The following is a 16,015-nucleotide window of genomic DNA, read 5'->3' on the forward strand; positions in this document are numbered from 1 at the left end:
GTTGCCAGACAGCAAACAACTCAACTTTAGCAGCTGATAATTATTGAAAGGATTAAGATTTTTTAATAGAAGTAAAAAAGATGTTTAACTTTCTGGACCCAGTTGATATATATAAAAAAGTTTTTTTCCTGGAATACCCCTTTAATGGAAATTGTATTGTTGCATTGCATTTGGTTTTGACTCAGGTAATGTTCACACGGCAGATTTGTGGAGAATACTAAGGCTGCTCAGAAAGGCGCGGTCTCCATAGACGGCAATGCATTTCCAAGCATACTCTGGAGAAATGACTGACATGTCAATTCTTTCTGTGGAGGCCGAAAACAATGGGACTCTGCTGCAACAAAATTGCCGAGCAGAATTTTTCAACCACTTAGAAATTCTGCTGTGTAAATATAGCTTTACATAAACATGTTATAATTCATTTATTATTTTATAATAACCTGTTCAGTTATTGTTTCTCTGATCCATCTTGATCACTTGATCACATGGGAATTCCTTGTTTTTGGTTACTTATTCTGATAGCTTCATCACCATCATTTGAGGATTTATGATTACCAAGAGCAACTTATTGGGGTTAAAGAAAGGCAATGGTTCTCAGATTCTTCATGCAAGGGTTTTGTAATCATTTTATGTTCCAATTCAACTAAAATGAGATTCTATGCAGAACTACAAGACTATAATTACAGGTTAAAAGTAAGTGGAATCCTGTCCTCATGTGTTACTTAGTAAGAGATAATTTACAAGTGATTCCCCTTTTAAAAAGAAGACGCAGACTAAAATGGGTTTAAACACTAGATTTACTTTTGTCCTTTCATCATAGTACAGAGGCACAACACACTTTCTGGTTACAACTCTCCTACATTGTGCTCAGGCTTTTTTGTTACGGTTCACTCTTTGAGGCATGAATTCTTAAATATTACAGAACACTCATAAACAGTCTTTAGAAGCAGAAGCCAGACTCTTGTTCGGGTTACTGTTAACTTCACAGAGGTCTTTAAGTTCAGTCCGGCCCAAATACTTCCTCCCCCTCAACCTGTAGAACAATTGACAGTGTATAAACAGGAGAGGTCTCAGTAGCTCTAGTTCAAGATGTCCTTCCTCACAGATCAAACATTCAAAGGGGTACTCCCGTGGAAAACTTTTTTTTTTTTTTTTTTAAATCAACTGGTGCCAGTAAGTTAAACAGATTTGTAAATTACTTCTATTAAAAAAATCGTAATTCTTCCAGTACTTTTTAGGGGATATATACTACCGAGGAAATGCTTTACTTTTTAGATTTCTCTGATGTCATGACCACAGTGCTCTCTGCTGACCTCTGCTGTTCATTTTAGGAACTGTCCAGAGCAGAATAAAATCCCCATAGCAAACATATGCTGCACTGCACAGTTCCTAAAATGGACAGCAGAGGTCAGCAGACAGCACTGTTGTCATGACATCAGAGAAATCAAAAAAGTAAAGAATTTCCTCTATAGAATATATAGCCCCTAAAAAGTACTGGAAGGATTAAGATCTTTTAAAAGAAGTAATTTACAAATCTGTTTAACTTTCTGGCACCAGTTGAAAAAAGTTTTCCACGGGAGTACCCCTTTAATCTCCCATTCAGTCCACTGTACCTCTAGACTTCACCAGCCAGGCCACACTACAGGCCCCAGGGCAGCCAACCTCATGCTACAGGCTACTCACTATCTCGTCTTGGGCTCATATCCCCCCTCAACTCAGCTGTAGCCTGTGTGGTTTAGCTATAGAGTTTTCATCTAGCACCACCCAACCTCCAACTTACCCCCTTCACTACCATGTTAATGAATAAGTCCAGTCATTCTTCCTCAATGACAGCCTGGACAAATACCTGCTAGTTGCTTATGTCCATGTCTAGACTATGTCAACTTACTTAACTAAAGTGACAAGGATTTTCCCCAAGTCAACTGACCTTTTGCTCCTGACTCCTGCTTGACAATAACAAAAGGTGACAGAAAAAAAAGTGAAACACACACACTTTATTAAACAAATTATTAAAATACATTACTAATAAAAATTAGCCGTGAATTTATTCGGATTGAATCATTTTTTTTTTTTTTTTTTTAATTCAGCGAATAAAATTTTTCCAAAATGTGCTCTTCTCTAGCAATATCTATACACAGTATAGTATACACAACATTGTATGTGACCTGAGAAATGTATCTAATTGCGAGACACATCTGTATAATGACTCTATGATACAATAACTAGAAGTTTTAGGCCAAAGCGTTTAAAGTAAAATGATAGTAAAATGAGAAGAACCTCTTTATAAAACTGGCCGTAGTGTTATAACAATAACACTTTCATGAAATGTATACAAGGTCATTAAGAATTGACGCCAGCCGTGTTTATAGGCTATGCACTGAAAACACTACTTGTGCCTCTGATGGTTACAGTCTTCTATCTGATATAATTACAATGATTAGGTTATTCTCCAACAGAATATGAGCGTAGATAAAGGAACATAGATATTAGCTAAACATTTTCCCCTACGCCGTTTGCAATTGAGTTCCCATACTGAAAACAACGGTGCAGTCTTCTTGCAGTGTTGTGCGATGAGCTGCAGGCGACTAGGAATTAAATTGAAAGACAGAGGTTGGAGGCTGCAGACATAAGAAGCTGTCAGGCTCTGTCACTGTTTATTGGTTGCATATGAAAACTATTCATTTTTCACACCATGGAAAGGAACAAAGGTCAAGGAGACTAGGTGACACCTGATAAATAAATTGTTGTTCTGAATTGGGGATTGTCACAATGAGCCCTGCAGACAAGTCATAACAAGCAAAGGATATGACATGCCACACTATAATTTACTGCTAGATAAATATCAGCTGAGAGGGAAGATAAATATTTTTAGATATACTTTATTTTATAAAAAAAATATATATATATCTATACTCCATATAGGTAAATCAAATTCTGCCTGTTTACTTAAACAGGTCTCCCAAATTTGACTGTCTAATAAATTAACATATACTGGTACATTGAGTATTGTTACTGCTTTTATGTAATTTTTATGGACTCCTAGTTATTTTAATGCTGATTGTCTGCTCTCTTGTCTACATTTCCCTATTTTTTGTCCGGTGTACATCCTTTAATAGGCTTTCTGTTCCTGTGTACACTCTTGTCAGGAATTTAGCCAACTTTATCTCCCTCCCACTACATCTTCTAGAATATAACCCCTTCTATATAATTGAAGGGAAATAGAGTTGGCTGAATTTCCAGCTAGAGTGCTCACAGGAACAAGAAATCTGTTACAGGATGTACACCAGACAGGAAGATTGAAAAACAGAAAAAAGAAAGCACGGAAGGTCACAAAAAGGTAGTAAAATAAATAATTCACCAATATATGTTCATTTATAAGAAAGTTGAAGAAAAATTTGTATCAGGTTCAGAAGGTTTAGAATATATGGTACTTTATAAAGAAAAAACACTAGTGAAAGTCAGTGAATGATGAAGCAAGGCATACATTTGTATATTGGTTGTGAGGTTTTCCTTACTGCTTTCTATTATCATATGCCTGTATAATCATTGGTTTACTAAATGGACACTAAAAATAAAGTGTATAGTAATTTTTCTATTCTTTGTCTGCAGCAGGGAAAAACAAGTCAATGAAAATTTTTATTGACAAGTGAACTTTCTATTATACAGACATATTTCATGTATACCAGTCAATGGAGGCTGAAATCTACAGTTGAGTGCAAACTATAGTTTACAGTAAACAGACCCATGGGTAAAGATAACCACTATCTCTGTAGCCTGAGAACCACTAAAACTATTTATAGACATATCTGTCAATGATCATTTTTTGTAAGAGTTCTTTTTACAAGCTTTGTGCTTTGGAAATAGTAGTCCTACAGTTTTACAGAATATATTGAATATTTCTTATAAATGAATGGAGAGTCATCCAATACATCTTTCTTCGCACACCACATATCTCCTCCTGACCCATTTAATTCCTATTCCCTGTCACAGAACACATCTGCTCTCTAAAAATATATATCTTAAATGTTTGTGTTTATGGTTTTATGGGTCTGGGGCACTGTTCTCTGGCCAGCTCACATATTCCTCCTTTATGCCATCTTACCCATCACCAAGGCAAGTGCCAATACTATCCACTGTGGATTAATCCTTACTAAAGGTTCAGCCTCCTCACTTTATCTTCAGAGTCCTGTCTACGTTCTGCTGAAGGATTTGGTTGTATTGCTGTAGATTGTGTCCTATCATTTACTTCCTGTCTGGGTATTGAGAGTTAAAGGGAGCCTGCCATGAGATTTAATCATATGTAATGTGTCAACATGTTATAAATAGTAAAATCTTCTTCCTCATCAGCGCCAGGGGACGTTTCTGCCTACAGGGACGGTGAGGATATGAAATAAAAAGTGTATCCTGCTGGCCCCGTAGGGAGTCCCCTGGGCAAGGAGCTATACTCACCTAGTCCTGTCTTCTCTGGCTGTAATCACGCCCCCCTCAGAGTAATTGACAGCTTAGGCATGGCCTGAGTCATCCCTCTGCTCCATCTGCTTAGGGAGCAGAGCGGTGACACTGGCTGTCAATCATGGCAAAGTGGCTAAAATTACAGCTTTAGAAGACTGGATTAGGTAAGTATAGCTCCCCATCCAGGGCACTTCTTCTGGGGCCGGCAGGGAAGGCTTTTTAACTTTGCAATCCCCGGAAGATGTTTCTGCCCACAAGAATGGTGAGGATATGAAGAAAAAGATTTCAGATTTTACTATGTATACCACATTGCCAGGTGCTTCATACTGCTTTACATGTGCAAACACTGGGGTATAAAGTCATGCAGTGATTACTTTTCTCTATACTGCCAGCACTGGTAAATATTGTAAAAGTGTATGAGAAGCTGGTGACATAACCTATCCACACCCTACAGGCTGCTGGAACTATTTATAGAGTTCTATAGGAGGAGTCCACTAGCTCATCCCTCTCTCCTAGGGGAGGGCAGGAACCAGTGTAGACAAGTCCCAGCCTGTCCAGGAAAGGAGAAGCAGCATCTACAGTATGAGACTCTCCCTACCAGCAAGACTATGATGCAAATGATTAGCTAGCCCAGGCTCTGCCAGAGAATCCTAATCTTGTTTAAGTTGCTTACCAACCCAAGTCAGTTATGAACTCCATAATGCGTGGAGTTAATACACTGCTCAATAAAATAAAGGGAACATTTAAACAACACAATGTATCTCCAAGTCAATCACACTTCTGTGAAATCACACTGTCCACTCAGGAAGCAACACTGATTGACAATCAATTTCACATGCTGTTGTGCAAATGGAACAGACAATATGTGGAAATTATAGGCAATTAGCAAGACACCCCCAATAAAGGATTGGTTCTGCAGGTGGTGACCACAGACCACTTTTCCGTTTCTATTCTTCCTGGCTGAAGTTTTGATCACTTTTGAATGCTGGTGGTGCTTTCACTCTAGTGGTAGCATGAGACGGAGTCTACAACCCAAACAAGTTGCTCAGGTAGTGCAGCTGATCCAGGATGGCACATCAATGCGAGCTGTGGCAAGAAGGTTTGCTGTGTCTGTCAGTGTAGTGTCCAGAGCATGGAGGTGCTACCAGGAGACAGGCAAGTACATAAGGAGACATGAAGGAGGCGGTAGGAGGGCAATAACCCAGCAGCAGGACCGCTACTTTTGCCTTTGTGCAAGGAGGAACACTGCCAGAGCCCTGCAAAATGACCTACAGCAGGACACAAATGTACATGTGTCCACTCAAGCAGTCAGAAACAGACTCCATGAGGGTGGTATGAGGGCCCAATATCCACAGGTGGGGGGTTGTGCTTACAGCCCAACACCGTGCAGAACGTTTGGCAATTGCCAGAGAACACCAAGATTGGCATATTTGCCACTGGCACCCTGTGCTCTTCACAGATGAAAGCAGGTTCACACTGAGCACATGTGACAGATGTGACAGTCTGGAGACGCCGTGGAGAATGTTCTGTTGCCTGCAACATCCTACAGCCTGATCGGTTAGGCGGTGGGACAGTAATGGTGTGGGGTGGCATTTCTTTGGGGGGCCACATAGCCTTCTGTGTGCTTGCCAGAGGTAGCCTGACTGCCATTAGGTACCGAGATGAGATCCTCAGACCCATTGTGAGACCATATGCTGGTGCCTTTGGCCCTGGGTTCCTCCTAATGCAAGACAATGCTAGACCCCATGTGGCTGGAGTGTGTCAGAAGTTCCTGCAAGAGGAAGGCATTGATGCTATGGACTGGCCCACCCCTTTGCCACTTTTTATACTGTGTCCATGTAAATTTGTCCTGGATTGTAATTTTAGATTAGTTTACACAATGTAAATTCCTGCAAAGCACTGTCTACACCGTATCATTTATATGATATTGGAGGATGTACATGTCAGTAATTTTGTAGGTTTACCGTGTATTGGGTTTGCAGACTGTGCTTGGGAAGGTGTCAGTCTTTGATGGTGACATGAGACAATTTCTCACAGGGAGATTTCTTGGGTTTGGTGGTTGCTTGTAAAGGGAGATTTCTTGGGTTTGGTGGCTGCTTGTACAGGTAAATCTAGGACATTTTTGTTCAGTATACTGTCAAAGTATAGCAGCAATTTTTCTCAAGGAATATATCTGGGTGTTGTGGATGAAGGTTAAAAGCTTATACTCCAGAATGCTGCACCTTGGTATCCTGGTGGTTTTGTAGATTTGTTCATCTATAACCAGGGGTAAAGTCCTGGGACAAAAGTGTGGGAACTCCCCCAAGATTTCCACTCAAGGGCTGGTCCTGCAGGACTCCTGTTAACCCCTTCCCTCTTTGACACTTTTTCATTTTTGCACTTTTGTTTTTACCTCCTCACCTTTTAAAAATCACAACACTTACAATTTTCCCCCTACAGACCCATGTGAGGACTTGTTCTGTGCGCCAACAATTTTACTTTGTAATCCCATTAATAATTTCACCACAAAATCTACAACTAAACCAGAATAAAATTATTTGCGCAGCAACATTTTTAAAAGAGAGCAATTTTGTAATTATTAGCGGCTTTTGTTTCTACACAGTTCAGTCTTCTGTAAAATTTACATCTTATATTTATTCTTCAAGAGAAGAAGAACAACAGAAGATCACACTCACCCATCTAAGTCTGTGTTCTTTATTCACATAGGCAGTCCGTATAGCCCGGTGTCACGGCGGAGAGTAGCGGTCGGCATTAAGCTGCTGAACGGCAAAGGTAAGGCAGCGCTCCTTTTGCGGTCTTGCCCGCTTTCTCAAGCCTGCTGGACATTATCTGAGAGCGTTGTTATACCTGGAGCCTTCTGTGACGTCAAAACACCTGTCGTTCAAGAAATATTAACATGCACTAAACTAACTAACTAAACAAAAATAATAAATCTTACATATACACAATACAATAGAAAGTTCAAGAAATGCATTTAGCTCATTTCTTTTGTTTAAACCTAATCCGCCTAGCACATTAGTGTGGACTATCCAAGCAGCTTCACCCCTGCGCAGGTCATTAACCCTATCGTTTCCTTTCGTATTCCTCTCAAGTCCTATGAATTTAAGAGCCTTCTTATCATTTTTCTGCCCTTCCTGCATATGGTCTATGAGTCTGCTTGCTCCAGTGCCAGTTGTAAAAGAGCATAAATGTTCATGATTGATATCTTGTGAATAAACATCTTGCCTATGTAAAAGCATCCGCAGGTGTAGTAAAGAAAATATACTATGTATTTGGGCCTACAGCATATGAATTCATTTATTTGCATTTTGCATCCTCCGATGCGAAAAAAAAACATGTATTTTTGGTTTGTGGGCAGTACGTACAATGGCCGCAAGGAAAATGACCTATAATTTGATTGGTGGTAAGGCAATCAGATTTTTTCATAGTCTTTAAGGGACTAAGTGTACTTTTCACTAATAAATATTTCAGGCTTCTACTGCGCCTGAAGGCAATTATTGGTTCATTCAAACCTTCGGGACCAATCTGTGTCCTCCGCTATAATGTCCCAATATTTGTGGATTGTCCTTCTTATTTGTGCTGCCATTGGGCTATACTTGAAAGAAAAGATAAATCAATCTACTTTTCTCCTTCCCCTGTGCTTGTAATTTCTTGTCAAAAGTTCTTGTCTGTCCACTTTTCCCACCTTAAAGCTTTCCTGCAATAGTTTTTTTGGATGCTTAGTTGGGTTAGTAATTCCTCTGCTTTTTTCATAAATATTTCATTATTGCTATTTATTTTCTTCAAGCGTAGGAGTTGACTGTAAGGTGTCGCTTCCTTAACGTGTGTAGGGTGATAGCTGCCGTAATGCAGCAGCGTATTAGATGCAGTCGGTTTCTTATAACTTTTTGTCAACACTCCTTTTTTCACCAATTCCACATCCAAGAACTCAATTCTTTCCTTATAATATTTGGATGTAAACGTCATAGTCACATTGTTCTCGTCATTGAGATATTTTACAAAGCTCCTTCTTCTGTTCCTCCCCATGCCATAAGTGCATTGTCCAAATATCGGGCATATAAGGATATATATATATATATATATATATATATATATATGTACGTATATATAGTACTTCTCTGTTGTTCCTGCTATACGTAGAAACCTCATTACTGCCTGAATCCCTATTTTGTGCAGAGTTCGAGTATACAAACTCTCGACATCTATGGTGGCAAACACAATGTCAGGTTCCCAGTTATGATCTTCAATTAAGTGTAGAAAAGAGTTTGTATCCTTTAGATATGAAGGAAAATCCACTAGCATGGGGCGGAGCAACCAATCTAAGTATTGGGATAATAGCACAGTAACACTCCCTATGCCAGCAACGATTGGCCTGCTGGGAGGGAGACTCTAGGAATTTGTGAGTTTTTGGCAGAAAGTACCATTGTGGGACTTTTGGATTTGATGGAATACATTTTTCTGCATGTTTTTTTGGATAGTATTCTGGTTTCTACCCTTCTTTTCAAAAAAACGTTTTCATTTGTTAGTGATGCCATGAGTCAGGTCCTGCTGTAAAGGTAAAAAGAACTCTTTTTTTTTTTTTTTTTTTTTTTGTCTTTCAGCTTCTTTTACATAGTATTCAGTTGACATTACGACAATGTTGCTGCCTTTGTCAGCTTTTTTCATGATAATGTCCTTTCTGGACTTTAGCCACTTCATAGCTCTCATTTCTCTTTCAGACAAATTGCTTGAGGCTTGGGGGTATATTAGGGCTCGGACTTGTTTTTGTACCAGCTTGGTGAACACATCCAGGCTGCTCCCTGCTTGTATTGGAGGTGAGAAGGTGGATTGTGTCCCTCCAGAAAAGGCTTTGACTTCTTGAGGGTTTTTGGCCATTAGTTCTGAGTCCACCTCTCCAGGGACCGACTGTTCTAAACCAGCTAGGGAAGATATAATCTCAATATAACTACTTTGCATAAATGGTTCAACAAAAAATTCTGAAGGACCTATGGTAGAGGGCAATTCACCTTTGGGCTCTTCTCTGGATGTGGAATTGGTGTTTTTATTGTTTAAGAATTTTTTTAGATTTATTTTCCTAACCCCTTTGTATAGATCAACTTCAAATTGGATGGGGTCGAATTTCTCAGGGATGCAGAAGTTAAGACCTTCGACAGGAGATTGATACATTCTTCACTTAACTCTACACTGGAGAGGTTAATCATTGATAGATTATTTATTGATACCATTTTACTTGTTTGTGACGTGCTCCATATTTTTTCTTTCCTGCCTTTGCTTAGCCCTCTGCATTGTCATGCGATAACTCATTTATGTATTATGGTCATAAAAATATTAATTATGAAAAGATAAAAAATTTTGAAAATTATTAAAAATATCAAAATTATGACCTGGGGAATTGTAGAAAAAGCCAATCAATACAATTCACATCTGAGTCCGACTATTTCCTCAGATATCAACAAGTTCTTTTTATGACGGGATGACATTAACGCTTAAGGATGTGGTTTTGCAACATACAATAACACACAGGTATTATAAAAGTATGCAAATGCATATCAATTAGATATATTAATAAACATTACAAGCTTGTTAATTGACTACATATAGTAGAATAATACATGTGAGTAGTAAGTAACTTTGGACAATGAAACAAAAGCTACTAGGTTAGGAATATCATATAAGAAAAAGGTTACATATCACTCTATCCAGAGGAAACTCATGATATCAAAGTGGGCATTATCTGATTATAGACATATCAATATGGAATTCTAAATGCACTCCTTTCCCCCTGCTAACCAACTACAAATCACATAACTCCAAGAATTAGCAAATCCATCTAAGTATATAAACATGGAAGAATACTTTTGCCCCATTCTGAAAAACAGCAGAGTTTTATGATCTCGCTATAATATGTTTTAGGAGGAAGAACTTTAAACAAGTTTCCAGTGTGGGAAATATACTTAGAACACTTAGTTTGGCGAGTAGGAATTCTATCAATGTCTAAGCAATTATTTAATGCTTTGATAAATTATGAGTCTTGATTCTTCCGCAGGTAGAATGAAGTCTCACAATGTGCTAAAACTATAATCTCAATATGGAGATAATTAATTATTTTATTTAATTAATTTATTCACCAATCTAAATGGTATAATTCCATCCACATTATCCAAATTGGTCTTAATTAAATGGAATACCATTTCTGTATCTCTTACCAAGTCTATGTAAGAACCTTACTTCTGGTCCTAGGAAAATTGAATGGTTCATCTCATCATCATGGATAGCCATTGGTCTGGTACCGTGTGATCAGTCCGACTGCTGGGATCTCACATGGCTTTTCACCCTGGTTGGACCTTTTTCCTGTGTCTTTGTGTGTTCTCTTCAGCCTACAGTACAGTCTACCGCAGTTCACAGTCTCTATCATCTGGTTTGCCAGACTTTTTAATTAGTTAGACACACCCTCCTAAATTGGAATTCCCCAATGAATGTAGGTTTGGCGTGTACATATGGTAATGACTATGACATCACTATAATACCCAGAATGCATTGAGCATATCACCCATAATGCCTTTCCTGTCAGTGTAATGTCAACTACCCATACGCTAGGGGGTGCTATTGCATAAACAATTAGCATCATTACCATTAAGGGTTAACTGTCCAAAGTTGGTTTTAAACCCACATTCCACACTAACAATTAACAATTCAGGGATTATTTTTTGACATCTATAAGTAATTAAAACCTGGATTCTCATGGACATCTTGGAGCCTACCTAGACATCCAAATTTATTAGAGAGATAAGAATGTTATGGAGGTCTTTTTCCCACAGACGTGTGAATCTCTCTCTTATCTAAACAGCCATACATATCTAAAGAGACAACGAGTATTCTACTCCCAGACTGGCACTTGAATAGGAGAACTTTAGAATACACTATAGTCTATTTAGAACATACACAAAATGGCCGACATCATGCTATTAAACATACTAAACATAGTGATTCATTTTTGAGGCATAACATTAGCATGAGAGCATGTCCTCCTCCTAAAGGGACTAGGCTGCTTGGGGTTGGTTGTACAGTTTCATTAGCGGGGGCAGATTCTTCTCCCGAGCTGGTCTGGGTGTCCGTGGTCCAATAATCCCTGTTTTTTACTTTTGCTGCCCTTCTTCTCCTTTTATTCTGAGCATTTATTTTATCTTTGTTCCAGCAGAACACTTGATTATTTTCAAAGTCGTGCCTGTCCTTCACAAACTTATCCTTTTTTCTTTCCTTGATCTCCGCTTGCACAGGAATTAATTTTACGTTCAAATTTTTGTGTGTACTGTTGTAATTGACCTTCCGTCATTCTCTTTTTTAGTTCTTGCTTGGCTTTACAGAGCTCTATTGTGGTATTCTCATATTCCACTTTGTTACGCAGGAGGACTAGATGCATCAATTCATAAGAGCTTTTCAATTGAATCTGATCCCATTCTGCTTGGAAGTCAGGATCTTCCTTGAATTGCGAAGCGTCTTTAAAATTCCTCAGGCCTCTCTGCACTCTCCTGAACTGGCTATAGGAATCCAGGGACTTGACAGTCCAGAACAAGCGGACTTCCTTCTCCACAAGTTGGTAAATCTTCTGTTCCAAACTTCTAGTACTTATAAGATGTAGATCTTGTTTTGTGTTGCATTGTGCAAAAAATTCCTCTGCATCCTCCCTGCCTGCACTTAGGGCTATAATGTCAGTTTCCCAGTTGCCGGTTTCTTCAGGTTTTGCGATACTGAGCTAGCCGGGAGTTAAATTAACCTCTTTTAGATGCTGCAATCAATTTTGATAGTGGTGGTGTCTAAAGGGTTAATGCCAGACATCAGCCCGATTGCAATGTCAGGCAATAGCCGTGTGTCCTGGTTGCTTATAGCTGAGCGAACGTCATACCTCGGGAGCCCGCAATGGACGGCTATCATGTACATTTACATTACAATCATGTACATTTGCGGCAAGGGGTTAATAGGAACAGTGTTCCTGCAGTGGAAAAAGTGCAGGAGCTCCAATCCCATGTGTGCCGGAAGTACTGTCTATAACTAGTGGATAGTAGTTTTGTTGTAAAAATGTGTTTCTCATGAGGGGTTGTTTACTATTCTTATCATCAAAACAAATTCAAAGATATCTTAGGGCTTGTCTGGAGATAATGGATTTCTTTATGAGGTTTTAAGGAAAGCTGTTGCACTTTAGAGACATAAGTTCCCTATAGGTTTGTGGTAGATTGATTTTCGTATGGTGTTGATTTTTTTTTTTTTTATAGATATGGTTCTGTCCAGGAAATATATTTGAAATTTTTAGTAGTTTTTGGTGAGTCTGATAGTAGGGTGGAACCTGTTAAAATTTCTATGAAAAGTTAGCAGCTCATCATCAGAGCCTGTCCAGACTATCCATAGATCATCAATATAACGGGTCCATGCTAGAGGTTTGATTATAAAACTCCTCTTTGACCATGAAGAGGTCAGCATACTGCAGGGACATTTTGCTTCCCATAGCACTACCACACACACACTGTAGGTAAATGTTTTTTCCAAAAATGTAATTTTGATTGAACACAAGCCTGGTTAGTTCTAGGACTTTCCCCGTAATGTGTATTTTTTTTTTTTTTTTTTTTTGAAAGGCACTGTCATTATGAAAAACATTTTATATTTTGTAGTACTACTGATAAGATGACTTTTTAAAATATACATATACAAAAAAAAAAATGAAAATTGCTGCCACTAGGGGGTAATCTATCCTTATGCAGACATACTACTCTGTATTTTGCAGCATCCTGAATACCGGCCATAAAGTGTGTTGGTATCCAGTATAGGAGATTACCATTACACCACTACAGCCTTTAGCTGATCCTAAACTACTACTCCTATGATGGGAGTTACAGTTTTGTAATAGCTGGGGTTAAAATCTTTGTAAAACACTTGTGGTGACCCACAGTGTATGGTGGGACCACGGGGTGTAGTGGTGTAGGTGGTGGGGCCAGATGGTATTAACCCCTGGGGCAAGATGTTGTTAACCCCTAGTGTTCGTGACACCAGGATGTGGTTGCATGGTGTAGGGCACCGCCGACAATCAATCCAGAAATGGTATATATTAAATGAAAGTCCAAAGCAGGTTTTGATGCAACTGGAACTTTACTGAAGAAGGCAGTATAACAGTCCTTACAGATAGCCAACTTCCACAGAGGTGACCGGGACATAGGGAACCTCTCAGGCTTGCTTGGACTTGTAATGGTAATAATGATGATGCAGGCCACTGTGATATTGTTATGGCTTTGGTAGGGACAGTAGAGACTTGAACTGTAGACATAGAGGAGACTTACAGATTCGATTTTCTGAACTTGTACAGGACTTGTGCCTCTAGAACTCTGGGTATCAGGTGATCACATATCACATGATTTTATCACATGACCTTAGGAAGGTCCTATACAATTTAAACATCCTAATAACCTTTGCACATAACTTACATTCACTGTACAATACTTGTAATAAATGTGCATGAGTAATATGCAATATAAATCATAATAATGACCTAGGGGGATCCTGCAGGAGAGCCCTGTGGATTTGAGGGACTCTACCTGAGGGGACTTTAGGACTGTACCAGGACACAACACTATGTTTTAGAGTTGTGTATTCTCCAGCTATGTACCTCCAGCTCTTGCAAAACTACAGACAAAGGATGGGTGGGCATGCTGGGAGTTGTAGTTTTGCAACAGCTATAGGCAACTCTGCAGCACCAGCTGTTGCAAAACTATAACTCCCAGCATGCTTGAACAGCCAAAGATTTCTCTGACTCCTGAATGACAAAAAAGCTGATCAAACATTCAGGAGTCTGTGAAAGCTGAATGACACACATAGTGAGAGCTATGTTGATTAGATATGTTGTACACGATTAGGATTATGTACTGAGTAATATATCACTTATTTTTTTTTGGCACTATGACAGGTACGCTTTACGTCTTGGCAAATTGGGGGGAATTTATCAAAGGATTTAGACAGTTTTTTCCAGTTTTAAATTGTTGCACAGAAATTTGCAGTCTAAATAGTGTGACTTTTTCCTAAGTTTTGCTTTAGAGGATTTTTAGTACATGATGCATTCAAGGCTAATTTAGATGGAAAAATGCATTGATTCTGAATTTATCAATATGGACTTTTTGGCAAAAAGTTGATCATGTTAAAATACACTGAAATGTCAGACCATGCTGAAGCAGGATTAAACACAGTCTAAGTAGATCCCAAAGTCCGTGTGCAGAATTTATCAAGAGCCGTGTGACTTATGATAAATAAGGCACACAATAGACCGGCCTTACGCTCTGTAGGTTGGTCTATATTGATGAGGGAAATAGACAGCTTTAATAAATCCCCCCCCCCCCCCCCATTGTGTCTATTGGCCATGGACCTAGAGCAAAGAGTTTGCACAAGATGTCTGTGGTGTCCTGGACTAACTATTTGTCTCACCAAGGGTTTTAGAATGTTTTCAACCTAGCCAGAAATGTCTGCAGTTAAAGTCCAGAGCAAAAATGATTGGTCTCTCTGGATTGCCTTCCTTTTTTCAGTAACATCTACTGAGCAATATGCAAAGCAGCTCACTCATCACCTTTTCAGGAAGTTTTCCCTAAACATCAGTTTTTTTCCCTCCAAAGTTTCAGAAATGGTTTGGAATTAATGCCAAGCCAAACATCTATCCAGAAGGAAAAAGGCCCATTTGCAGACATTGCTGTTTCTTTTTTTTTTTTGCCCCCATCAGTTCAGAGCAGGGTGTTCTGGCTTAGCTTGCAATTGGCCTATCGGCTAGGTGAAGAGGTAAGCGTTCGCCTTATGGAAATCACCATTAATGGTAATCTTATTAAGAAGAAATCTTACACCCGGTAGCATTTAGAAAGTACACATTTTTGCATTGCCCATTGAGGTCTGGTAGATTGGGTGAGTTGAAACCATTTATGATAATTATTAGTTTCTCAATCTCTAGATATTGTTTTGTTGGGTCCTCTTTTGGTGACGTGTGGTTATTTTTTTTCCTGTCTACTTCCTAGATGTAATACGATCTGTACATATCCGCTACGGCCTCGATTTTATATGCTGATTTTATAGCTTTTCTTTCCTCCACACTAAGATTGTGTTTAAGGTTGGGATTTTTGCCCCAAATCTCAGATTTTTATGGTAATGCATTGTATCTGATGTATATTGTCTGTATTATTCTCTGATTACATCTCATGGTGAACGTTCCAGCTTGCTGTGCACTCTGCATACATATGTCTTATTGTTCTGCCATGTGAATAAAAGCAGGTCACAAACAACAAAAATGTAAAGAATAAATGTCAGAAAGGGACAACTATCATTTTATCATATTCGTTATACTCCGAAACCTGATTATGAGACTGTAGGCAATGAATTTAATGCACTTTAGTCATCACATTGTTTTTTTTCTGAGAATATATGTTAGATATATCAGGGGACCTTTAGAGGTAATAGTTGAAAACTAATTGATCCTGACAGTTTCTACAAGTCTGTTTAAAGGGATATGACTGTGTGCCACGCAGCTCCCATTGTGGCTTCTTCC

General features: G+C 38.9%; 1 long non-coding RNA gene across 1 annotated transcript; it reads right to left on the bottom strand.

Moving 5' to 3' along the window:
* Positions 1-810: 810 nt before the first annotated feature.
* Positions 811-13,813, bottom strand: LOC130366833 (uncharacterized). The gene is made up of 4 exons (XR_008891942.1): positions 13,779-13,813; positions 7,128-7,326; positions 1,889-1,943; positions 811-1,033 (listed from the first exon to the last, which is right to left on the bottom strand). It is a non-coding gene; the product is annotated as an uncharacterized LOC130366833 (long non-coding RNA).
* Between the last annotated feature and the right edge of the window lie 2,202 nt (positions 13,814-16,015).

Source organism: Hyla sarda, chromosome 4 (genome assembly GCF_029499605.1).
Source record: "Hyla sarda isolate aHylSar1 chromosome 4, aHylSar1.hap1, whole genome shotgun sequence".
Classification (NCBI taxonomy): domain Eukaryota; kingdom Metazoa; phylum Chordata; class Amphibia; order Anura; family Hylidae; genus Hyla; species Hyla sarda.